General features: G+C 41.3%; 1 pseudogene; it reads left to right on the top strand.

Moving 5' to 3' along the window:
• Positions 1–2,490: 2,490 nt before the first annotated feature.
• Positions 2,491–2,915, top strand: LOC118849154 (annotated as a pseudogene).
• The last annotated feature ends 21,005 nt before the right edge of the window (positions 2,916–23,920 follow it).

The following is a 23,920-nucleotide window of genomic DNA, read 5'->3' as shown; positions in this document are numbered from 1 at the left end:
CTTCCCCACTATTTTTGCAACCAAAACTAAGTTTGTGGAATACGCATGTAAAGTCAAACTTTTTTGAGGTATTGGTCAATTTAACAGAATTTTTTTTTCTTTTTTTGTTATAAGGGATGACTGTGAGGGGATTAGCAGGGCAGGGGTACTTTGGGAAATGTAGGTGACAAAAAAAGATATCAATGAGATTTATTTAAAAATATTCTAATGGTGTAGTATGGCTGCAAATCATGGAACTCTGCAGCCTCTGAAGAATTAAAAATGAGCATCCCTCATGATGATGGAGAAGCACAAGGTATGAATGAACAGGCTTCAACATGACACATAAGTAACCAGGAATAGAAATTGGAGTCATTAAGGAAATGAAAAATGGAAAAGGAAGAGAGGCTAGCTATATTGGAAGAGGTTGCCAGGGGAGGCCACTCTACCTGGGAATATTCTCCTTTATCTCCATCATTCCTTCCTGGAGTCAGTAGCCATACCGGCTGCTCTATATAATGAGTTAGAAAAATCAAGGGCACCAGAGAAGTGGGTTATACCTAATCTGCATTCTGGTACTCACAGTAACTCATTCTTCCCTCTTTCCATGAAGAATAGGAGGAATAACAAGAAGCCAGCCATAGGCAGGACTTGTTTGCCCCCCACATGATGCTCTGCCTTACATGTAGAGATCTGAAAAGCTCATCTACTGCTGGTGTCAGGTGGAAAGATATTGGAAAAAACATGAAATTGATACAGAGAATAAACATAGAAGGATACAACATTACCAGTGGACAAGTCAACAAACCTAAGGTGTATAGCAGACTTAGTGGTAACAGTTCAAAGGTCCTTCATCCAGGAGCTATAAATGACATCTAGGAATACTTGCTATGGAGCACTGAGAGATGGAGAGACATTAGACTATTGTAATTACCTATTGCTGGATGGATGGTGTTAAATTTTTTTTTTTCTTTTCAAAGAAAGAGTTTCAATGACACGTTAAAAAATACACAGAAGAGAACAGAAGGAAGTTCAAAAAGCAAATCAATAATTCTCATCCTTGTGTGAACAGGGGTAAGTTATTTTATCAGTATGGAACATCTAAAATGAGGGCATTGGATTAGACACTCCCAAAGTCTCTTCTAGCTCTAAAATTCTACAATCTTTCACTTAGTACCAAAGAATTTTACTGTTAGAAGGGATTGTAGAGGTCACCCAGTGTTATTTCCGCAAGCATTCATATGGGTCCCAGGAGTTTGCGATTAGTGTATCGTGGGAGTGAATTAAGAACAAAGTCTATCCCTGTCTGGAAATGCCTGTCTCACAGCCTCAGTCAGCATGAGGTTTCCCCTCACCAGACCACACATGTAATTAGTGTGAAAGAGACTTCTGGGAACACGTCAGTCTTTTCAGCCGCATTTGTATACAGAGGGAAAGACTTACAATATGGAGGCCCAACAAAGGCTGAAATGACAACTCTTGTCCAAGTCAGAGAAATAAAGAATCTTAGAGCTGGAAGGGACTTATTTCTTGGCTTTTTATCAATCTAACTTCACCATACAGACAGAAATTCACTTGGGCTTATTTATTATCTTTGAATTTTCGTGCAAATGGTGTAAACAGTGGGACTATTTTAGGGAACTGAGGACTTCCCTTGACAGGGAGGACAATATTTTCTGCATCTCAGCATAAAGCCAACCACAGATGGAGGTAGAGAATGTCAGTGTAGTGCTGATGTAACTATTTAGATGCTTTAAAAAGCTTTGCAACTTAGTACGTTATATTTTTCCTTTTCTTCCTTTCCCATAGTCAGTAGAAAAGTGCCTGGAAATCACCCAGGCTGACTCATATGGGTTTCTGGGGAAGAAAGTGATGATGCCTTGCAGTAGAGGTGGGGGATCATAGATGAAAGATGTCACATACATTAGTTGATTTTGCTTGACCATTTTTCTTTGTTAAAAGGGGCTCATTTGATGATGATGGTGGTAGGGTATAAACGGAAATATCTACGATATAAAACGAAAGTCATCAATAAAACATGTATTCATATATTTTAAAATGTGTTGTGGTAGTGGTGGGGGGCGGGGGAGGAAATGGAGAGGAATTTGTTAATGAGACCTAGCTTTGTTCTTCAAGTAAAGTCATGAGAAATCACATCCCAACTATACACTCTTGCTGGTAGTGATCAGGAAGGTGCTACCGGTGAGTCAGATTTTGTAGCATCACATAATGTTGGAATTTAAGGTCTTTTGAGATCACCTAGTGTGACACTCTTAAGAGAAAGATGAAGCCCCAAAAGGCTGACTTCCCCAAGGTCACAATAATAGTAATTAAGAAAGCTAGGACTATGTCTTCCCTTCACTAGAAGAATATTGGTGTTAAAAACATGGGCTTATATTTCAGGGAGAAGCTTGGAGTTATTAAAAACACTGCAGACAGGGAAGTGCTTTCCCAAGGGCGCCTGGGTGGAATACTGGAGGTGGCAGGAGCCGGGCTGCAGGAGCTGCTGCTATGGAAGATGAGGTTAGCAAAGCTCAGACTGCCCAGCCCAGGGGAGACACCATCTTCAGGAAGATCATTCCCAAGGAAATCCCGGCCAAAATCATTTTTGAGGATGACCGGTGTCTTGCTTTCCATGATGTTTGCCTACAAGCCCCAACTCATTTCCTGGTGATGCCTAAGAAACCCATTACCCAGATATCTGTTGCAGAAGAAGATGATGAAAATCTTCTTAGACACTTGATGATTGTTGGCAAGAAATGTGCAGCTGACCTGGGTCTGAAGAGAGGATACCGAATGGCGATCAACGAAGGTGCAGATGGGGGGCAATGTCTGTCACATCCATCTGTGTGTCCTTGGAGGACATCAAATGACATGGCCTCCTGGATAAATTGTTGGAATAATTTCTTTTATTTAGGGAGCAAGGCAGGTTTACAACATATGTTAAGCTGAGTATACTTAATGATTTCTGTGAAACAAGAAATTGGGAAATCATTTCAAAATGTATATAATAAGTTATCTGCTAAAAAACAAAACAAAACACTGCAATTTCCTAAAGACAATCCAGCTTGCTTTTCCTCTAGTATTCAATTTAGAGATCTTTGTCCTTATACAGTATCTGTTTAAGATATTTGTACTGATGAATCAGTTCTATGGGTTGTCCATTCAGCTACAAATTATAGTCTGGAAAATAGGCATTCTCCATCCACTTAGCTTTTCCTGTGAGGATATTTAGATGAAACAATTTTTTATTGGTCATGGATGTCACCTAGGAGAATCTGAAATATTTCAAGGCTTGACATAATCATGGCATTATTATCTGCAAATAGGAGTTTGTGGAGGACCTCAGTATCTACATGAATTCATTTTTCATTTAGATTATGCCAAATGATGGCATATCTTCATGATGGATATCTCCATGATGGTGGCAAGATTCTTTGGTGATCGTATGTCTCCTTGATACTTGTTTTGATATTAACAATAAGATGTTGTTATACTTTTAAGGAATATTATATGATTTTGACATATGCATGAGAGATAATTTGGAGTAGCATCTTTAAAGTAGTGTTTTGCTTTACATTTTTAGAGTCGACAAGCAATGAGCATGGCAAAATCTTGTACTCTTGACAACTATGAGTCAAATATGTGACTGTAAATATGTGTTATGTTATACATAGGTAGGCTTGTGAAAGCCTACCTGTTTTCTTTGAATAGGATAATCAAAGATGCACCTGGTCAATGTGTAGATAAGTCTATAAAATTTTTAGGTAGAAATGGGAAAATAAGCATACAACCTATAAGATACTGATAATTCTTGCTCACATGTTTTTGGTAATAAGGTCCAAGATTTTTTCCAAGCCTTTAATGTCTTCCCTTCTTTCAAATGCTTTAAGAATTGGTCCTTCAACACTCTAAAAATTGTGTCATCTCTGGCATGTACCTCCTCTGTGTATATTTGATATGATACAGTTGCTCTTTGCAATTTTGTTTTCTTCAGTGACATTTCTACTGCTTCATGAAGTGTATCCAGGACTATGATGTTAGTATCTAAATATGGCATCTCCACTGTCATTAATGGTGAAAATAGCTTACTATAAAAATCTTAACAGAATTTTTCCATTTTTCTTCTGTTTGTTGATCCATTTTCAGTTTCAATCTTAAATGTCCTCAGGGTGATATGACTTAATAATTGAGTCTTCTGCCAAGCTTTCCATAAACTTTCTAAAAACTTTTGGCTCTTGTCTACTGTGTTACGAAGACATGTTACTCACACACTTCCACCATTGTTATTTAGAAAATTTAAGAAGTGTACATTTTAAACTGGTTTTGTCCTTGATTGTCATATCCCTCTCTACTTGGCAAAAAGATAAAATGTTTGTTGGCTGAGGTGGTTTCTAGGCTCTTTTAGTCCTGTCATGACAATTGATTTACATGAGCTAAACTTCCTTAGGAAATGGAGATAGTCAGTGTTGATGTCTGGTTTTTTAAAATCTATTTCCTATTTTTTTTGGCGTCAGATTACATAAATATGTCAGATTAGAATTGTCTCAATTGCAAGCCATTTCTTTGCATATTCATTATTTCTTTGAGACTGGTATAGATTTTGATCTTTCCATAAAGAAGTTAGTGGTTTGATTATACAGATAGTGGATTCAAGAATGATTTCCATGTCTGTAACTAGTCTTCTCATGGCTATTAAAATATAATCCAATTTTTTTGTGTGTGTGCGATGTTTTTTGGTGCTCACTGCATCTGGTGCCTTTCAGCATTTTTCTCAAAATATGTACTTGTGATATCTAGGTGAGAACTTCTGTATCTTCTCTAAGTCTTTGGTCTTCTTCATCTCTTGCTCCTTTTTTTTTAAATTCTTATTTTATTATTTAATATTTTAGTTTTCAACATTGATTTCCACAAGATTTTGAGTTATGAATTTTCTCCCCATTTCTACCCTCCCCCCACTCCAAGTTGGCATATATTCTGATTGCCCCATTCCCCATTTAGCCCTCCCTTCTGTCACCCCACTCCCCTCCCCCATCCCCTTTCTCCTTACTTTCTTGTAGGGCAAGATTGATTTCTGTACCCCATTGCCTGTATATCTTATTTCCCAGTTGCATGAAAAAACAACTTTTTTTTGAGCGTCCACTTTTAGAACTTTGAGTTCCAAATACTCTCCCCTCTTCCCTCCCCACCCACCATCCCTAAGAAGGCAAGCAATTCAACATGGGTCACATATATATCATTATGTAAAACACTTCCATAACAGTCATGTTGTGAAACACTAATTATATTTCCCTCCATCCTATCCTGTCCCCCTTTATTCAATTTTCTCCCTTGACCCTGTCCTTTTTCAAAAGTGTATGCTTTTGATTACCTCCTCCCCCCATCTGCCCTCCTTTCTATCCACCCCCCCCTTCTTATCCCCTTCCTTCTACTTTCCTGTGGGGTAAGATACCCAACTGAGTGTATATGTTATTCCCTCCTCGAGTCAAATCCGATGAGAGCAAGATTCACTCATTCCCCCTCACCTGCCCCCTCTTCCCTTCCAACAGAACTGTTTTTTCTTACCACTTTTATGTGAGATAATTTACCCTGTTCTATCTCTCCCTTTCTCCCTCTCTCAATATATTCCTCTCTCATCCCTTAATTTGATTTTATTTTTTTAGATATCATCCCTTCATATTTAACTCACCCTGTGCCCTCTGTGTGTGTATATATATATATACACACACATATATACATATATATACATATATGTATGTATATATATATATGTATGTATGTATGTATGTATATGTATATTCCCTTCAGCTACCCTAATACCGAGGTCTCATGAATTATACACATCATCTTTCCCTGTAGGAATGTAAACAAAACAGTTCAACTTTAGTAAGTCCCTTATGATTTCTCTTTCTTGTTTACCTTTTCATGCTTCTCTTGATTCTTGTGTTTGAAAGTCAAATTTTCTATTCAGTTCTGGTCTTTTCCCTGAGAAAGCTTGACAGTCCTCTATTTTATTGAAAATCCATATTTTGCCTTGGAGCATAATACTCAGTTTTGCTGGGTAGGTGATTCTTGGTTTTAATCTTAGTTCCTTTGACCTCTGGAATATCATATTCTAAGCCCTTTGATCCCTTAATGTAGAAGCTGCTAGGTTATCCTGATTATGTTTCCACAGTACTCAAATTGTTTCTTTCTGGCTGCTTGCAGTAATTTCTCCTTGACTTGGGAACTCTGGAATTTGGCAACAATATTCCTAGAAGTTTTCTTTTTGGGATCTTTTTCCAGAGGTGATTGGTAGATTCTTTCAATTTCTATTTTACCCTCTGGCTCTAGAATATAAGGGCAGTTTTTCTTGACAATTTCTTGAAAGATGATGTCTAGGTTCTTTTTTTGACTATGGCTTTCAGGTAGTCCAATAATTTTTAAATTATCTCTCCTGGATCTATTTTCCAGGTCAGTGGTTTTTCCAATGAGATATTTGACATTGTCTTCCATTTTTTCATTCCTTTGGTTCTGTTTTATAATATCTTGATTTCTCATAAAGTCACTAGCTTCCACTTACTCCAATCTAATTTTTAAGGTGGTATTTTCTTCAGTGGTCTTTTGGACCTCCTTTTCCATTTGGCTAATTCTGCCTTTCAAGGCATTCTTCTCCTCATTGGCTTTTTGGAGCTCTTTTGCCATTTGGGTTAGTCTATTTTTTAAGGTGTTATTTTGTTCAGTATTTTTTTGGGTCTCCTTTAGCAAGTCATTGACTTGTTTTTCATGATTTTCTTGCATCACTTTCATTTCTCTTCCCAATTTTTCCTCTACTTTTCTTATTTGCTTCTCCAAATGCTTTTTGAGCTCTTGCATGGCCTGAGACCAGTTCATGTTTTTCTTGGAGGCTTTTGATGTAGGCTCTTTGACTTTGTTGACTTCTTCTGGCTGTATGTTTTGATCTTCTTTGTCACCAAAAAAAGATTCCATAGTCTGAGTCTGAGTCTGAGTCCTTTTCGCTGCCTGTTCATGTTCCCAGCCAACTACTTGACCCTTGAGCTTTTCGTCAGGGTATGACTGCTTGTAGAGAGTGCTTTGTCCCAAGCTTTAGGGGCTGAGCTGCTGTTTTCAGAGCTACTTCTACTCCACTGTCACTGCAAGCGCTGCCACACCAGTGCTCCTCCTCCCCCAAGAACCGCCAACCAGGAACTCGACCCAGATCCAAGTAGGGCAAAGCAAGAGAACCCTGCCTCTGCACCAGCAAAGTTCTCCCTGCACTCCCACACTGATCCACAGCTTGATTCTTCCCATCAGGTGGGTCTGGGGCTGGAAGCACCCGCAACTGGAGCTCTGGAAGCAGCCACAGGAGCTTCCTGTTGCTGCTGCTGTGCCATCTCCCATGCCTCCCCAGCTGGGATTGGACTGCTTTCACCCCTTTCCAGAAGTTTTCCCACTAACCTGCTCTGTGGTCTTTGGTGTTTATGGGTTGAGAAGTCTGGTAACTGCCACAGCTCAATGATTCATGGCCCTCAGGTCTGCTCTGCCTGACTCCCAGTCTTGTTAGTCCTGGTGCAGCCCACACTGGGCTGCACTCTACTCCCAGCACTGTGTGATAGACCCTTCCCAGTGAACATCCAGGCTGTCCTGGGCTGGAGACCTGCTTCCCTCTGCTATTTTGTGAGTTCTGCAGCTCTAGAATTTGTTCAGAGCCATTTTTATACAGGTTTGGAGGGATTTGGCAGAGAGCTTAAATGAGTCCCTGCTTTCCAGCTGATGTCTTGGCACCCCCCCGCCCCTGCCAATTTCTTACTCCTAAACCATATTTACCATTATTTTTTCTGCCTTCATCCCTGCCTACTTTTGTATTGAAGTTGCAAAGTATTAAAGTTGATTTAATTTGGAGAGACTTGGTCAAATTCTTTCTAGAATTTTATTACCTTATCATTCTCTGCAAAAAATGTTAGGACACACACTACAATGATTTTCATGGTGATCGGTTTGTGAATACTTGTTAAAATTACTATGATATGAGATGAATGTATGTCCCAAGAAATGAAGCAGATTTGAAGATATTCTGTCTCTTCTTGTGAAGAATAACTCCTTATAGCAAGGGATCAGGGACTATAGCAAGTTCAGGGAAGAAGGGATTTTTGCTAGGAGGGAGGCTCATAAGCTGATTCTGATTGGGTAAATTCACATCCTTAGACTGGTGAAAAACTGAAGGTCATTCAATACTGTTTGTGAATCATGGAAAGTTCAGTGCTTCTTTAGCATTTTTGCTCATCCCTAGCATCATAATTGCCAGAGTGACATGGGACTTCTGCATCTTGTAGCTTGAGATCACTGGCTAGCAGCACCAATTGGTATTAAATGACACTTCGATGACTTACACCCCTTTGGGTAGGATCCCAGATCTATCTTATATAATATTCTAGCCACAGGGCTAGTGTGAGGCTTTAGGGTGATGAAACACCTTCCTAGCAGTCACAATTTCTAGGTCCAATTCAGTACTAGTACCAGCCTACTCCTTCCAGAGCTTTTATTCTCCTGGCAAAGCCCTTGAGAACCCAGGAACCCAAGAACTCCATGCCCACAAAGTTCTTTTCTAACGTTTCATTGTAGCATGGAGATACTTGCATTCTCTATCTCAATTGAGCACAAATTCAGGCTCGCTCTGCCCTGCAGGAAAGTGCAGTGTTAGAAAGGGACTATGTCCCCTTTCTGAGGACCAACATAGGTAAGTGCTGAAAGGCTCATCATCAGTTGGTTGGCCATCTCACATGGACTCTTTTGACTATGGCAGCTCATGAAACTAATATTTTTTAAATGAGCCTCTTTCCTGAGCAGCTTTCTTCCAATTTAGCATTGATCATGGTAGAGTGGCAGAAAGTGGGGTAGAGAATGCTAAGAATCACAGTGTTTAGAATGCTTATAAGCACTGACTTATCTCTTGACACTCTAAATGCGGACTCTTTACCCAGCGACCAGCAAGTGGACTTAATGTTAAGTAGAAACAGAACTAGCACAGTGTAGCTAAGGCTTTGGCCCAGGTATCAGCATCCAGGGCGGTATACATCTTCCTCCACTTTGCTTCTTCAAGATACTGCCTGGCTAGCCCTGCTTCCTTGTCCATTCTTGCAATAGCATCCACTTAGGCTTCTATGACAGCCTCCTCCTGGGGCCTCCTTCTCCTTGGGTTGTTCCTATTGCATATCTGTAATGACAATTTAGATTTGAAGATCTTTCCCAACCATTAATAGGTCACATGACCTGCTTATGTCACAGGAAGCCCAAGTCACACGTGGTAGGAGGAGCTTGCTGAGAGGAAAAGGAAAGTGTGTCACAGGAAATGCTGAGAGAGCAGTTAGGGCAGTTACCGCAGTTAGAGCTGAGGGAGAGAGCAGACGTGTGCTGTGCTGTGAGTGAGTTTGTGGGAAGGTTATGGGAAGGAATGGTTCTCTGCTGTGATATTGTGTATTGAATTCTTTGCTGCTGTGATGGATTGGGCTTATTGGTTCTGGGATCTGGTTCTCTGGTATCTAAATAAATGGTTTACTTCTTCTACCTTCTATACAGAGAGTCACATAGGCACATTGACAATTATTATCTTTATTGTGATTATTGCTTTGCTAATACAATATCTTGGACTGAGAACCTGCCCAGTATACCATGCCTAACTTCAATACAAGGGAATCCATCCTTCCATCGACAAGCATTTATTGATTATCTACTATGTGCCTGGCATCATGCTAGGCAATGGGGATACAGAGACAAAATAGAATAGTCTCTTCTTCAAGGAATTTACATTTTATCAGATCAGCAGTGGAGGCTGTGTGCCCTGGATGTGTCTGCACCCCCCCTCCCCTCCCCCAAACAATAAAATCTTTGAAGTCAGGGCCTATGTCTCATGCTTCTCCCTTGGTTTCTATCACCCAGCTCATAGCTGTGCATAAAATAAAAACTCAATAAATGTTCATTATGATATACATACATATATATGTGTGTGTGTGTGTGTGTGTGTGTGTGTATACACATATGTGTATCCATATACCTTGTTAAACGAATAATTCCCTCCTTCCTTGCCCTAACCAAATGAGGGAATTCCTTCTCAGAGTTAGCATCTGAAGAGGCACTTTTGCACACACAAATGCACATCACTTTAATTAGATCATTGGAGCCAGTTTCTCTATACTTGCTACTCCCCATGCATGATGGCCATCAAACTGCCCCACTGGCTTCTTCAGTTCTTCTGATTCAGAACTTCTTTTTCATACTGTCTTTCCTGACACTCTCATTTCTATCCAGCTCAGCCCTCATCTTCCCGATTCCCTATCATCCTCCAGCATCTCTTTTCACCCTGTCCCCCCAAACCCTCCTCTATTGTTCATCTGAGATCTTTTCTCATATTCCTTCCATTTTATGGCTTTCATTGAAACTTAGCTTTCTCCTATGGACACCAAGTTCTGGCACTTTCTCTAAGGTTGGCTTCTTCCTTTCTTACATCCTCTGACACACAAGGCCACAGGCAGGATTTGGCAGACTCCCTGCTCCCCAATGCCACTTTCAGACCCTATCTCTGCCATCATCACTCAATAACCACTTTTCTTTAAAGTTCACTTGTTCACTTCAACCTGTCCAGAGCCTCATGGTTGTCATCTAAGGGCTTCCAGGTTGTTCTCTCTCCTACTCAGAAAGTTCACTCCTTTGCCCTTAGACTTCTACTTCACCCCAACCTCCCTAGTCCTTAGTTCTTTGATGTTGTCAGCTTTCATGATCATTGTCTCCAGACTATTTATTTTTTTAATTCAATTAATTTAATTCAATTTTTATTTAATTTTGTTTTATTTCAGTTTCAAATTATCTTCCTCCCACTTCACTTTCTCCTTGCCTTGAGAAAGCATAAAAAAATCAAACAACCTGCTTCAAATATATATAGTCAAACAAAACATTCCCATATTGACCATGTCTAAAAACTCCCCCCAAAAAACTATATTCTGTATTCTGAGTCCATCACATCTCTCTCTGGAGGTAGGTACCATGCAACTCATCATAGGTCCTCTCTCTAGCCTATTTCACCATGTGCAGGAATGATCATTGATTAAATACCTTCTCCCTCCTCCAATCTCCCCATCCCCACCTTTGCCCCAAGCATCAGAATTCCTAATTATGGCTCAGCTACAGAGTATCATTCTTGAAATTCCTGCTGGAAGCCAGAAGACAAAAAAGGAAGTTGCAGCTAAGGGTAGTGTCTCCATTTCTTGGATTGGCAAAGAAAAGTGTTAGGAGAACTGGTTTTATTGTGTGCCCACAGGAATGGACAGAATGCTTGGCTGTGCACAATATTTTGCTCCAAACATAGGAACAATGAAAGTGACACATAATTAATAATAAAAATCTACCACAAAGTTGTTTACTCCAATCCCCAAGATGGTACATAGGATGCTCTAAACCTAGCAGTTCTAAGAGAGATACAATATACCCCATTAGTTCTTCATGGTGACTCTCCCTGTGAGTAGGCAAAGGGATCCAAGAAACACAACACCGCCCCTAAATGATTTTTGACTTATGCTCATGTCAAGGTCAGTCTTTATTTAGGTGAATGATTCAGGAACTTCTGAGTCTGGGTCTTTATGGCATAAAGCATAGAGTTGGGATCCAGTGAAAATTGGTACTCCTGAGATATGGTGCTTTTCCATTCCGTATCCTGTGGCTAGCAGGGACCTCCAATTGCTTCTCAACACTGCTAGCTCCTTGCTTGTGGAACAGAGGGAATAGATGCAGTCGTAGACCTAGCAAGAGGAAGCCATTGCTACCATGCTGCCTGGGTGTCTCTGATCCTGAATGACAGTTTCTGTTTCCAGGGGCCGAGACATATATTAAATCTCTTATCTCCCTCTAAGCCTTAGGTCTTGTCCATGGTACCACCATTTGAGTGCTAAGTCTTCATCATAACAGTAATAATAGCTAGCACTTAGGTAGCATTTTGAAGTTTGAAAAGCACTTTTATATATATTATCTCATTACCTCTTTATAAGAACCCCCATATATAGGTGCTATAATTATCCTTATTTTACAGAGGAGAGAACTGAGGCAGATAGCAGTGTGTGATTTGCTCAGGACCACACAGCAAGTATCTGAGGCAGGATTTGAACTCAGGTCTATATGACTCTAAGTCCTATGCTCTTTCCACTACTCTGCCTACTTGCCTAGAAATACCTTGCAGGCTCTCAGGACTCACTGGACAGCTAAAACCAAAACACTCCAGGAAGGAGAGGAGGGTTCAAAGATTGGAGAATGATGCTACAATCAAAAATAGCTCCCAAGGCTCTGGGGAAGATGTCAAGAGAGAATAGAGTGAAGTGAAGCATGCTGGGACTTTTCCTGGAAGCATTCCATTTTAAGTCAGTCCCAAGGAATGAAGCCCAATAAAAGATGCCGTAATGAGGCTCTAGGTGTGGTGGAGACTAATTCTAGGGTTGGGGGGTTTGAAAAAGTGTGCAAAAATCAGTTTGGAGTCCTCAGTTGTTCAGTCAAAAACTCTTCAAAATGTCCCAAACGTCTAAGTAGGGATGAATTTTAGGGATGAGGGAGTTGCTGTATAAGAGATAGTGAAAGGACAGGAAAAGAATGATATTAAATATAAGTGTAGTAGGAGAGCCCTGGAGGTGCTGAAAAGGACCAAGTCCAAAATAGATTTCTTCTAATTCCTTACTGTTTGAAATTCAATAATTCTCTAATTGTCCTTTGTCTATTTGACCCAAAGGCTCTGTGCTCTATTAAAATGCAAATATCTTTCCTTGTCAATCCCTGGTTTTAGGCACCTGTCTTTAAGCTAGTAAAGCAGCAGCACACTGTAGTGGAGAGAGAGAGAGCTGTCTTTAGGTTAAGGTTCAAGTCTTGCCTCTGATCAATACTTGACCTTGTGCACATCCCTTGACCTCTCTTGGTGCCCCAGGGAACTCTTTGAAACTTTCAAGTGGCAGTGTGGTTGCCAATCTGCCTTAGTTGAGAGGATCTTCTAATTAGGAGCTCCCAATAGTGATGGGATCATGGGTCTGTGTACACAACGGCCCCCCCCCCCCCCCCCCCCCCCCGTGGTCAAGAATTCAAATCTCATTCTCAAATACTACCATCTTTTTTTATTTTTTTAATTGTTTGCTTTTGGGCAGGGCAATTGGGGTTAAGTGACTTGCCCAAGGTCACACAGCTAGTACATGTGTCAAGTGTCTGAGGCCTCATTTGAACTCAGGTCCTCCTGACTCCAGGGCTGGTGCTCTACTCATTGTGCCACCTAGCTGCCCCCAAATACTACCGTCTTAATCAGCTATTTATTCACTTCTCAGATCTGCCTTTGTCTTCTGAAGCCTTTGCCTTGGATGGCCAACAATCATGAGAACAGCATCCATGGCTCCAATGGCTTCAGTTTCTTTCTTTAAAAAAAAATTGCTACAATTTTAAAAAGTAAAACCAATTTTAAACATAAACTAAAAATAATATAACATATATTTATGTATATATGTATATATACATATACATATATGTTGTATATATGTATGTATGTATGTATGGCTGGAGTGGTGCCAGGCCTGGAGTCAGGAAGATTCATCCTCATGCATTCAAATCCGGCCTGAGACACTCACTAGCTGTGTGACCCTGAGCAAGCCATTTAACCCTGTCTGCCTCAGTTTCCTCATCTGTAAAATGAACTGGAGAAGGAAATGGCAAAGCACTCCAGTATCTTTGCCAAGAAAACCCCAAATGAGGTGAGAAAGAGTTGAACATGACTGAAAAGACTCAATAACAACAATGACGACAAAACACACACACACATATATTTTTCAGTTGTTCTCAGTTGGGTTTGGTTTTGTGACCTCCATGGGGTCACTTAAATGGCTGAAGAACAATAAATATATATACAAAAATATGTCATTTTCTGTAATATTTGACTCTTTGTGACCCCATTTTGGGCCATTTCCTTCTCCAGCTCATTTTACAGATGAAGAAACTGAGGCAAACAGGGTTAAGTGACTCGCCCAGGGTCACACAGCTGCTAAGTATTTGAGGCTGGATTTGAACTCAGGAAGATGAGTCTTCTTGGCCCCAGGCCTGGCGCTCTGTCCCCTGCCCCACCCAGTTTCCATACACACACACACACATGCATATATTTATAACATAAAAATAGCCATAGTAACAGCGATGTTATGAATGTGTTGAGTGGGCTTGTCTTGGCACAGTTTCTCACAGTATGGCACCTTATATGGCACTGCTACTCATAGTTCTTTTTCAATTACTCATCTTTTTCTTTCTAGCTAATCTGTCCCTCCCACTTCATCCCTTCATTGAGCAAATATTCTGTATTTTCCCCAAGACTTCAAATATATTAAGGAATGTTTCTTAGTTTGCTTCAGGCCTTGTCACTTGTGCCCATGTAAATCATCAGATGTAGTATTGAACAGGTCTAACAAATCTGGGGAAGTTCTCCCCATCATATTCTGGAAAGATAATGGACCTCTCTATCATTGTAATAGTTTGACAAATAGCTCCTACACCAGTGTTTGTCTCCAGTACACCAGAGTTGCCTCTAGGGATGTTGACATTTCCTCAGGACTCTCTGTGACTAGTATCCAATAAAAGGGGTCTTTCCTATTTCTGCTGACTATCCTATTATGAAGGATCAGCCTCTTGGGGAATCCAATAGTTCAGATATATATATATATACATATGTGTGTGTGTGTAGTGGACACAGATGGAGCTTTGTGTGGCTGGCTAGCTCAGAGTCTGTCATCACTGGTATTTGCTTCTCAATCATCTTTCTGCCTGGATACCTGATACTCCTCTGGGGATTGGAAGGGAGGCCCCTGTGAAATATTCAATTCTGAGGAGGAGCTGCAAAAGGTTCGTGACTGTGGTTAAATCCATTTCCGTATTGGCTGGCAGGATGGGTGAGGAGAGACAAAGGCTTGCAATGGGTAGGGCTATGTCAGACTTCTGATTGTCTAAGTCATGTTCCTGTTTTGGCTACTTTAGGGAGATCAAAGAAATGTCAAGAAAACAACTTGTGCTGTTCTTACAGTCCCTTCTCAGTGGCCTTTCCTGTGTGCCGAGGTTTCCATCTGTCAGTTTGACAGGGATGACAGGACCAACTCTTATCACTCCGTGCCTGAGCTCTCATAAACATTGTTGGGCTTCAGATTCTGACTGCTGCCTGTGATCTTTGGTCATAGCCTCAGAGATCTAAGAGTACCTTATGATCAGCTACCTCAGCCCCTTCATCAATAATTTGACCAACTACTGCACTGTGCTGCCATGGTGACTTTGCAATTGAATTCAACAAAAATGTAAATGTTTCCTTTTGCTTGTCCTGTTTTGAGAAATAATACAAGGAGTCTTGGTGGGAAATCCTGGGGATTTAGGTTTTTGGAATAAAAGGTATACAGCCCTTCTGTGGTATTTTCTCACCGTCTTCCAAGATTTCCTTCTAGCTGTCTGAAAAGACCGAAACTATTACAAAATTCACTTCCCATTTTGAGAACATCTGCAGATGCCACCTATAGCCCACTTTTTGCAAATCCTTCAGCTAATTTGTTCTCATCTAAAGGTTCCTTTAGTAACATCAGAATTTGGTTTCTGTCCAAGTCTTTATGAAGTGGACAGCCCATCACCTGTAATGAGCTGGAAGAGGAGATGGCAAACCATACCTTATCTTTGCCAAGAAAACCCCAGATGAGGTCACAAAGACTGAAATGACTGAACATTAGCAGTAGCGGGCGGCAGCAGCAACAACAATACACACACACACACACACACACACACACGTATTCAGGTGTTTTCAGTTGTGTTTGACTTTGTGACCCCATGGAAATGACTGAAAAACAAATACATATGCATATATGTATATATATGTGTGTGTGTGTGTGTGTGTGTGTGTGTGTATGTATACACACACACATACACATCACTAATTAGGCTGTAAGCACTCAGGCTAACAACACTTAAAATACAGGACAGACTTTATTTTACCTAACAGAAACCTAATACAAAGCACAATGGACTTGAACCCAAATTTCTACTCCCCCTAAGGACCTAGATCGTTCCTTCAGATTCATAGTATCATTTTAAGATCTGTGATTTCCAAAAAGAAAAAAAAATACTTGTGATTGCTAGAAAGACGACCTCATTTCATCCCTGAATGTGTTTATTTCACATTACTGGCAGTACTATTGAAGGGTGAAGTATTGAATTGTTCTTCTCGCCTTCACTCTTCTTTCTTCTTTTTTTTTTTTTTGGAAGAGGGGAAGGCAGGCAATTAGGGTTAAGTGACTTGTCTATGGTCACACAGCAGCTAGTAAGTAATATCAAATGTCTGAGGCCAGATTTGAACTCAGGTCCTCCTGACTCCAGAGCTGGTGCTCTACTCACCGCACCACTTAACTGCCCCCAAATTTTTTTTGGAGGGGGGGAGGCAATTGGGGTTAAATGACTTGCCCAAGGTCACATAGCTAGTAAGTCCCACCTTCACTCTTGCTTTTGTTGTTCTTTGGCTTTAGCTTCTCCCTGGTCTTAGAACCCCTTCTTTGGGTCCGGTAATTTGGTGTTGTGGAAGAGTTCCGCTTCTTTCCACTAGACTTGTTCCAGTAATTTTCATCATTTCAGGGGATATTTCTTCCTGTCTACTAAGCTGCCCTTAGCTGTTATTTGCTGTCATTTGCATGACTTGCTGTGGTTGTCTGCTGCTGGGCTGCTTTTTCCTTGCCGAGCTGCTGAAATCTGTTGGTGCAGTTTTAGGTTGCTGGGACTTCTTCCTAAAGAGGAGTGTTAGCACTCTTTTGTCTGACTGAGCTATCATTAGACCTAGGATATAAATATTCTTTTGTTAGCTAGGTTCACCACTATACTAAGCCCCTGTAGCAACAATCTGCTAGCACCTACTGTGGCTGTGTAAGACCAACAACAACCAGCACACAGAAGGCCACTAACACAGATTCTTTTGATCTGCTTTACTAAGGAAAATAACTTTAAGGGGTTAACAATCTTACTTTAATCAAACATACATACACACACACACACACACACACACACACTCAGCTCAGGAGGGAAAGTCAGCAACCTGAACTTCAGAGCAAATACAAACAAATTGCAAATATCAACAGACCTTGTCTGATTCACATCTCAATTCATAGTTACTGGGAAATCATCAACAACTGGGTTTACAAGCCAGGGGGCTCTTAACAGCAGCTGCCCAGAGTCTCTTCAAGTGAGTGAGAGCCTCAAAGGAAAAACGCCAACCTCTGGGTTTATATATCTTGTTCAGGGTCAAAGGGTGTCACAATGTGCAACTCAAACCCATGTGGCCTAAAAAGCTTCTGGCGTCAGAAACATGTGACTCAAACCCATGTAAACTAGGCTTTCCCTTGAGGCAAGGAGGTCATCAAAGACTCCTGATCTAATCAAGGAAACAAAGGCCAGACTCTTCAAGGGCACTTGATTATATAAGTGCTAAAAGAGAAAACAGTAAAAGAAAGTCCCACCTTAATTACTGATACATCCCCCCACAGAAAAAAGCCCCTCAGTTCAAGATCATTTTTCCTCAACACTTTGCTGCCCCTTGGTGAAAACTTCCCTGGGTCCCCTTGATATTTAGGTTGGGGTAGGTTCATTTTGACCCCTTTTATGTATCTGGAGGCTGGGCAAGGCCAGGCAACTCTGCAAAGAGCTTCTGCAAGTCTCAAGGAGGCATCCACACTGGAGGGGTTGGGGGAGGGAACAGCTGGTGACCATCTCCCTGCATCTTTGCGGCTGTTCCCAAATCTGTCTTTCTTCCTCTGGAAACTCCAAATTTGCATGGCAGTAGTCATTTGGTCAATTCTTCTGCAGAAAGCAATACTGTGGGGAAAAGGAGGTTGTTGTTCTGCATAAAAGCCAACAAGATGCAGGTGCTTAAGAGGCAGCTGGAAAGTATAAAGAAAATGAGGGGAAGGGGGCAGGGTAATGGGGGATGCAAATGAGGGGTGGAGAATCACATGGGGTATTTAGGCATCCGGATAAGCTGTGAACCTGGGTACCCAGCCAATGAGGAAGCAGGGGAGGGAAATACAAATTGGTAATAAAGAATAAAAAACTGTGTATTTGTCTCCATGGGTGGGCCTACTTGTTGGGCACCACTCTTGCAAGAACCTTAAATAAAAGTCCTTCCTAACTCACCAGCAGCTTCCAGGAGTTCTTGGTAAAATGATTGTTTCTTATAGTACTTAGAGCCTTAGGGGTACAGAAAAAGTCCTACCTCTGCCCTCAAGGAGCTGATCATTGTATTGAAAACCATATTGTCTTGTCAAAATGGAGCCCATTTCACAGAGTGGGAGCAGTGAGGTTTGCCAGTTTTCCCCTGGGGTCATCCTTTAAGTGTGGCCTCTGACTTTTTAACTGTCTCTCTTTGTGTATTTTCCTGGTGATTGGATTGCACTGTGTTGGAAATCACTTTGCTGAATTGAGTCACTCTCCTTGGAGTCTTTCCATATATTACATGGAGGTGGGAGACTCTGATGAGGACAAACTAGCTATCTCCGCAATAAACTGTTTCAACTTCTCCTTGAAAAGCACTAAAGATCCCATCATGGGTTCAATTTATCCTCTTGCATGTGGGGGTGGGGTACATTCATCATTTTCCAGGAATGAATGTGGTTTTATGTGTTCGTTGCAAATGTTGGAAGTTACTGCCAAACCCAAGTAGGGAGAGAGAAAGAACAAGAGAGGAGAGAGAAAAGAGGGGGGAGAGAGAGAAAGGAGAGGAGAGGGGGAGAGAGAGAGGGAAGGAGGGGAGAGAGAGAGAGAGAGAGAGAGAGAGAGAGAGAGAGAGAGAAAGGGGGGGAGGAGAAAAATGGGCAGAGATGGAGACAGAGAGGAGAAAGAAGAAAGAAAGACAAAGGGGGAAGGGACAGTCAGACAAAGAAAGAGACAGAAACATGAAATTGCTGGACTGCAGAATGGTCACTACTCAGCCTGAGTCATTATTGTACCGGATTGAGGGGATTCGGTTCTTCTGGACTCATTCCTAGCTCACATTTCTGTATCACTTTGAGGTCCACAAAGTGCTTTCCTTACAACAACCCTGAGAAGTTGGTAGAGCAAGTGTTTTTATTCCTATTGTACCAATAAGGAACCTGAAGCTCAGGAGGTTGGATGACTTGTCCAGGGTTACACACCACACGTTGATAAATCTTCTGGGGTTTTTTGGCTCTCTTTTTCTTGCTGATAGACTGGCTGTCTGGGTCCTCTTTGTCCCTCCTCGTCCTGCTTGGCACCTCCTCCCTTTTCGGGACTTTCCCACAGTTGAATCTCCTGTGCTAGTAGAGCTTCCTAGTGGCATCTATTAACTGGCATCTCTGCTTGTGACATCAGAAGTGGGAAACCAATCACAATCAAACATACTTTCTAGAGAACTTTATGAAACACTGCAGTCTCATTTTCATTGGGAGGCAGCCTAGTAATATCAGGTAGAATCCAGATGTGTCTGCACTGATCAGTGATGAAAGTAGGGCATAACCTGGGCGCTGGGTTAGGAGGATGTCTCTCACTATGTCATCAATATCTTTCCTTCCCCTTCCGTGTCTTGAAAATAATTTCTCTCAAGGTCTAGAACCCTGTCTGCTGAAATAGATGTATCTGGCGAGCAGTTGTATTTTTGTCTCTCCATGCCCATGATCCTAATGTATTTCCCCTCTTTTCCCTTGTACCTCCCACATCATGGGTGACTCCCATGTACTTTGCCTTGTGAGTTAAGTGCCTTCCTTTGACTTAAAATGAAACAAATAAAGGTTTTTAGTATCTACTGGACAGCCTGTCTTTTCTGTGGGAAATCTCCTAAGTCCCCCCCAAATAGCTGTAATGGGTTGGAGCACACAGCTAGTAAGTGTTGGAGCCATGCTTCAAACCCAGGTCTTTGGGTTCCATAGATAATAGTCTTCATTACCCCATGCTTCCTACTGGGCTTACCCAAATTGGTGAGGGTAGGAATTGAGGGCTGGGGGTGAGGAGTGGGGACGGTGGCATTATCTTAGAATGGTATAAAGACAGTAGAACTTTTCTAGCATTAATTTATTGTCTTACTGAAAGAATATTAAAGGAAGTCATTTGCTTGGAGTCTTTCAGGCAAGGCAGTGAATTACTTATATTCTGATTGGCCATCTTGTGTTATCTTTATGATGATGATAAAGTCAACAATATACACGCACATATGTATATGTTTATCTACCTACCTACCCATCCATCCATCCATCCATCCAAATATCTACCTATCTTTCATCATTACCTTAAGATTTACAAAGCATTTTCTTCATAATAACCATGGGATGTAGGCAATGTAAGCATTATTACCATTTATTTTACAAATTAGTAAATGAGGCTCCTATACACTTAGGTCACAGGGATGTTGTTTTAAAACAGGAAGGGGCCTTAGTGGCCTTAAAGCCCAATCTCCTCATTTTACAGATGAAGAACCTGGAGCTTGGAGGTGTCAAGTGACTTGTCCAGGACCACACAGGTAGTGTCTAAGGCAGAATTTAGACTCAGGTTTTCCTGACTCCAAGCCTAGCACTCTCTCCACTGGGTTACCTAGCTACTCCATGACTTGCCATTGTCACACAGCTAGTAATGATTAGTAATTATTTTTAACAATCACAACAAATTCTTTATATATACAAATACATGTGTACGTGTGTACGTGTGTGTGTGTGTGTGTGTGTGTGTGTGTGTGTGTATGTTCGCACATGTGCATCTTACTATAATCTATTGGTGCAAAGTGGAGTTTAGGAGTGTTGATTATTGAAAATAGATTCTCTCCAAAGGGATTCAGTTCCTGTATCCATATATCCTGGATCCACCTCGAGAGTGGCTTTTCTTACCATGCAGACTTCAAATTCAGTTATTTTGAGGGATGAGTAGACAGTTTCTATCCTCCAAAGATTCGGAGATTTGGGAGAGGTTGTTTGGGAATGCAGGATGAGGTCAGATCCTTATTGCATTTCTGGATATACCATTAAGAATAATTCTCATTTACCACTGGCTTGAGGGGTCTTTTTTGTTCATGTTGGTTCGTTTTATAAAATAACATATTAGAATCATAGAATGTAAGAGCTGGACATTTAGTCCAACCTTCTTATTTTACAATGAATGAGTTTTTGCTTTGATTAGCTATTGGAAATAAGAAACCATCCAACTTTGTAATGATGCTGGGGGCGAGGTTTTCTTTTCTCAAACCTCTCTGTTCTTTTTTGCCTGAAGTTCTCATTGATATATCAAGTAAGTTACTGTCATAATTGATGCTCTATATCAGCCCTGTAAGTTCTGAGTGAGAAAAATCTCTTCTCCGAGGCAGTGGGCATTGTCTTACTAATGAGGGGAAGGTGAGCAGCATTATTCCTATCTTATGGGTAAAGCAGTAAAACAGTCAGACACTCGGTGCCAGGGGAGGTAGTATGGATTAGTGAAGAGAGGGCTGCCTGCAGAGCCAGGACTATCTTACTGCTGTCTTTGAGATACACTTGCTCTGTGACCCTGGGCAAGTCACTTAACCTCTGAGTATTCTATGTAACTCTCTAGGACTCTGAGGTTTTAGAGAAGCTGCTAATCTGTGCCAGGAGAGGAATTTTGTTACCAGGAGCTAACTCATACAAATGAAGTGACAAGTCTAGTCCTTATATTCCAGATGCTGTGTGAGGTGCTAGAGATGCAAGGGCCAAAAACAAAAAAAGAAGCTTATTGTCTATCAGGTGAGACAAAAATATACAAACAATAATGATTAAATACATAAATACTAGGTAACATTGGCCCTAGCAGCAGGGATGGGTGAAATCAGTAAAGACTTCATGTAGGAGGTGAGGATTGAGCTGAATTTTGAATGAAGGTCAAAGAGTGAAGTTAGCAGCGGAATTTATAGTCCAGCTTTTGGTTTTGAGTTTGGTCTACTTCTCCACCATTGGGCTAGAACCAAAGATTTCACATCCCTGCCCCATAGAATGGGACTGAACTCAAGCTGTGCCAATGACTGGAGTACAATGAACAGGGCCAAAGAGGAAGGACCTTACTGGGGCAAAGAGGCCTTGGAGAGAGAGTAAACCATTCTGATTCACATCAGAATTAAAAGGATAACCAAAGTCAAGGGCTAGGCAGGAGATAGGGGAGGGCATCCATAGCATCCGTCTCAAGAGGTCATAGGAATGCTGTTAGTATGGAGACAGGAATGATCCACGAGAGTTAGAGCTTGTGGTACCTTAGAGATGATCTAGTCAACTCCTTCATTTTTAAAGATGAAGAAACTCTGGGTCAAAGAGGTTAAACAGTGGTTTGCCAAATGACACAAGGCAGTGAATGGCAGAGTTATGATTCAAATCCAGTTCCCTCGACTCCATGTGCATGGCTGCAGCACATAATGAAAGAGAGAAGTAGAAGCAGGCAACCATTGGCAGGACTGGTTCATCTCAAGCAATTTCTCCACTAGAGACTGCGTTCATTTCTGGTCCTTAGTTGCGAGCTAGCTACGCCCCATCCTTGCTCAGTTGCAAGGACATTTCTAGTTCAGAGATTCAGTTGTTTTTCAGTTGTGTCCGACTCCTTCTGACTCCATTTGGGGTTTTCTTGGCAAAGATATTGGAATGGTTTGCCATTTCCTTCTCTAGCTCTTTTTACAGATTAGGAAGTTGAGGCAAACAGGGTTAAGTGAGTTGTCCAGGGTCACACAGCTAGTAAGTGTCTGAAGCCGGATTTGAACTCACAAAGATGTCTTCCTTACTCCAGGCCTGGGACTCTATCCAGTGAGCCAGCCAGCTGCCCCAACATTTCTAGTGGTCCTAGATAAAAGGTAAGAATAACACTGGGGAAGGTAGCAGTAGAGAGGATTTTTCTTTTTCTTTTCTTTTTTAATTTGGTCCAGACTTATAATTTTATTAATATAAGGAATATTTGGTGTGGAAACTCCTTTCAAAGATGCAGAATAATAATTCATATTTAATTTAATATTTGGCCAGGACCCTGAAAGAGTGACTTGCCTTTATTCATACAACTAATATATGTCAGATTCAGGATTTAAATCCTGGTCTTCCTCATTCTAAAGTGAGTCCTCTGTCCTATATAATGTGCAGAGAGAGAAAGAGATAAGGAGAGAGAGAGAGAGAGAGAGAGAGAGACAGAGAGACAGAGACACAGAGAGACAGAGAAACAACAGAGGCAGAGATAGAGAGACAGAGACACACACAGAGATAGAGAAACAGAGGCAGAGATAGAGAAACAGACAGACACACATAGAAATAGAGAGATACAGATACAGACAAGAGAGGGGCCAAGAGCTAGACAGGTTGCCAAGTGCCCTTCCCATGATGGGACAAGGAAAGAGGTTCCTGTGGATCTGCTAATCTAGCTAAGGCCAGCATTACTTTTCCACTGGATCCCCACTCATCACTAACACATTTCTTCCTGCCAGAAGGATTTCCCTGTGCAGTGTCTGAATTCTATAGTGGTTTGGACAAATGCCCCAGTTGAGGTTGCCTGAATGAGTAAGCCATAGTTCAGTTTTCCCTATCAGGCAATCCGAAGGGGAGCAAAGAAGACTGGGGGAAAGGTGGGTGGGGGTTGTAGAGAAGAGCTTGTCCCAAAGCCTTCAAGAAAAGCAGCAGACAGGTCACATCTCACTGTGGAGAAAGGGGCCTGAGTTCTGAGTCATAGACCTCAACAATGTTCAAAACGAATTCCCGTGGATACAAAGCGTAGCTTTCTAATGCAGCTAAATGGACCATGGCAAAGGGATTTGAGGATTAGGGAATAAAAAAACAAGCCCCAATTCCCCATCTCAGCCCCTTCAATCTTTCCATCTTTTGTACAGTTTTGCACTGGAAAGAAGCCAAATGGGTAATAATGGAAATTGCTAATTGCAGCAGAAGGATATGGCTAATTCAGTGATTGCTGTATAAGTTGG

This window comes from Trichosurus vulpecula, chromosome 4 (assembly GCF_011100635.1).
Source record: "Trichosurus vulpecula isolate mTriVul1 chromosome 4, mTriVul1.pri, whole genome shotgun sequence".
NCBI classification, from domain to species: Eukaryota; Metazoa; Chordata; class Mammalia; order Diprotodontia; family Phalangeridae; genus Trichosurus; species Trichosurus vulpecula.
The sequence above is the reverse complement of the archived record's forward strand: the minus strand, read 5'-3'. Positions and strand labels throughout refer to the sequence as shown.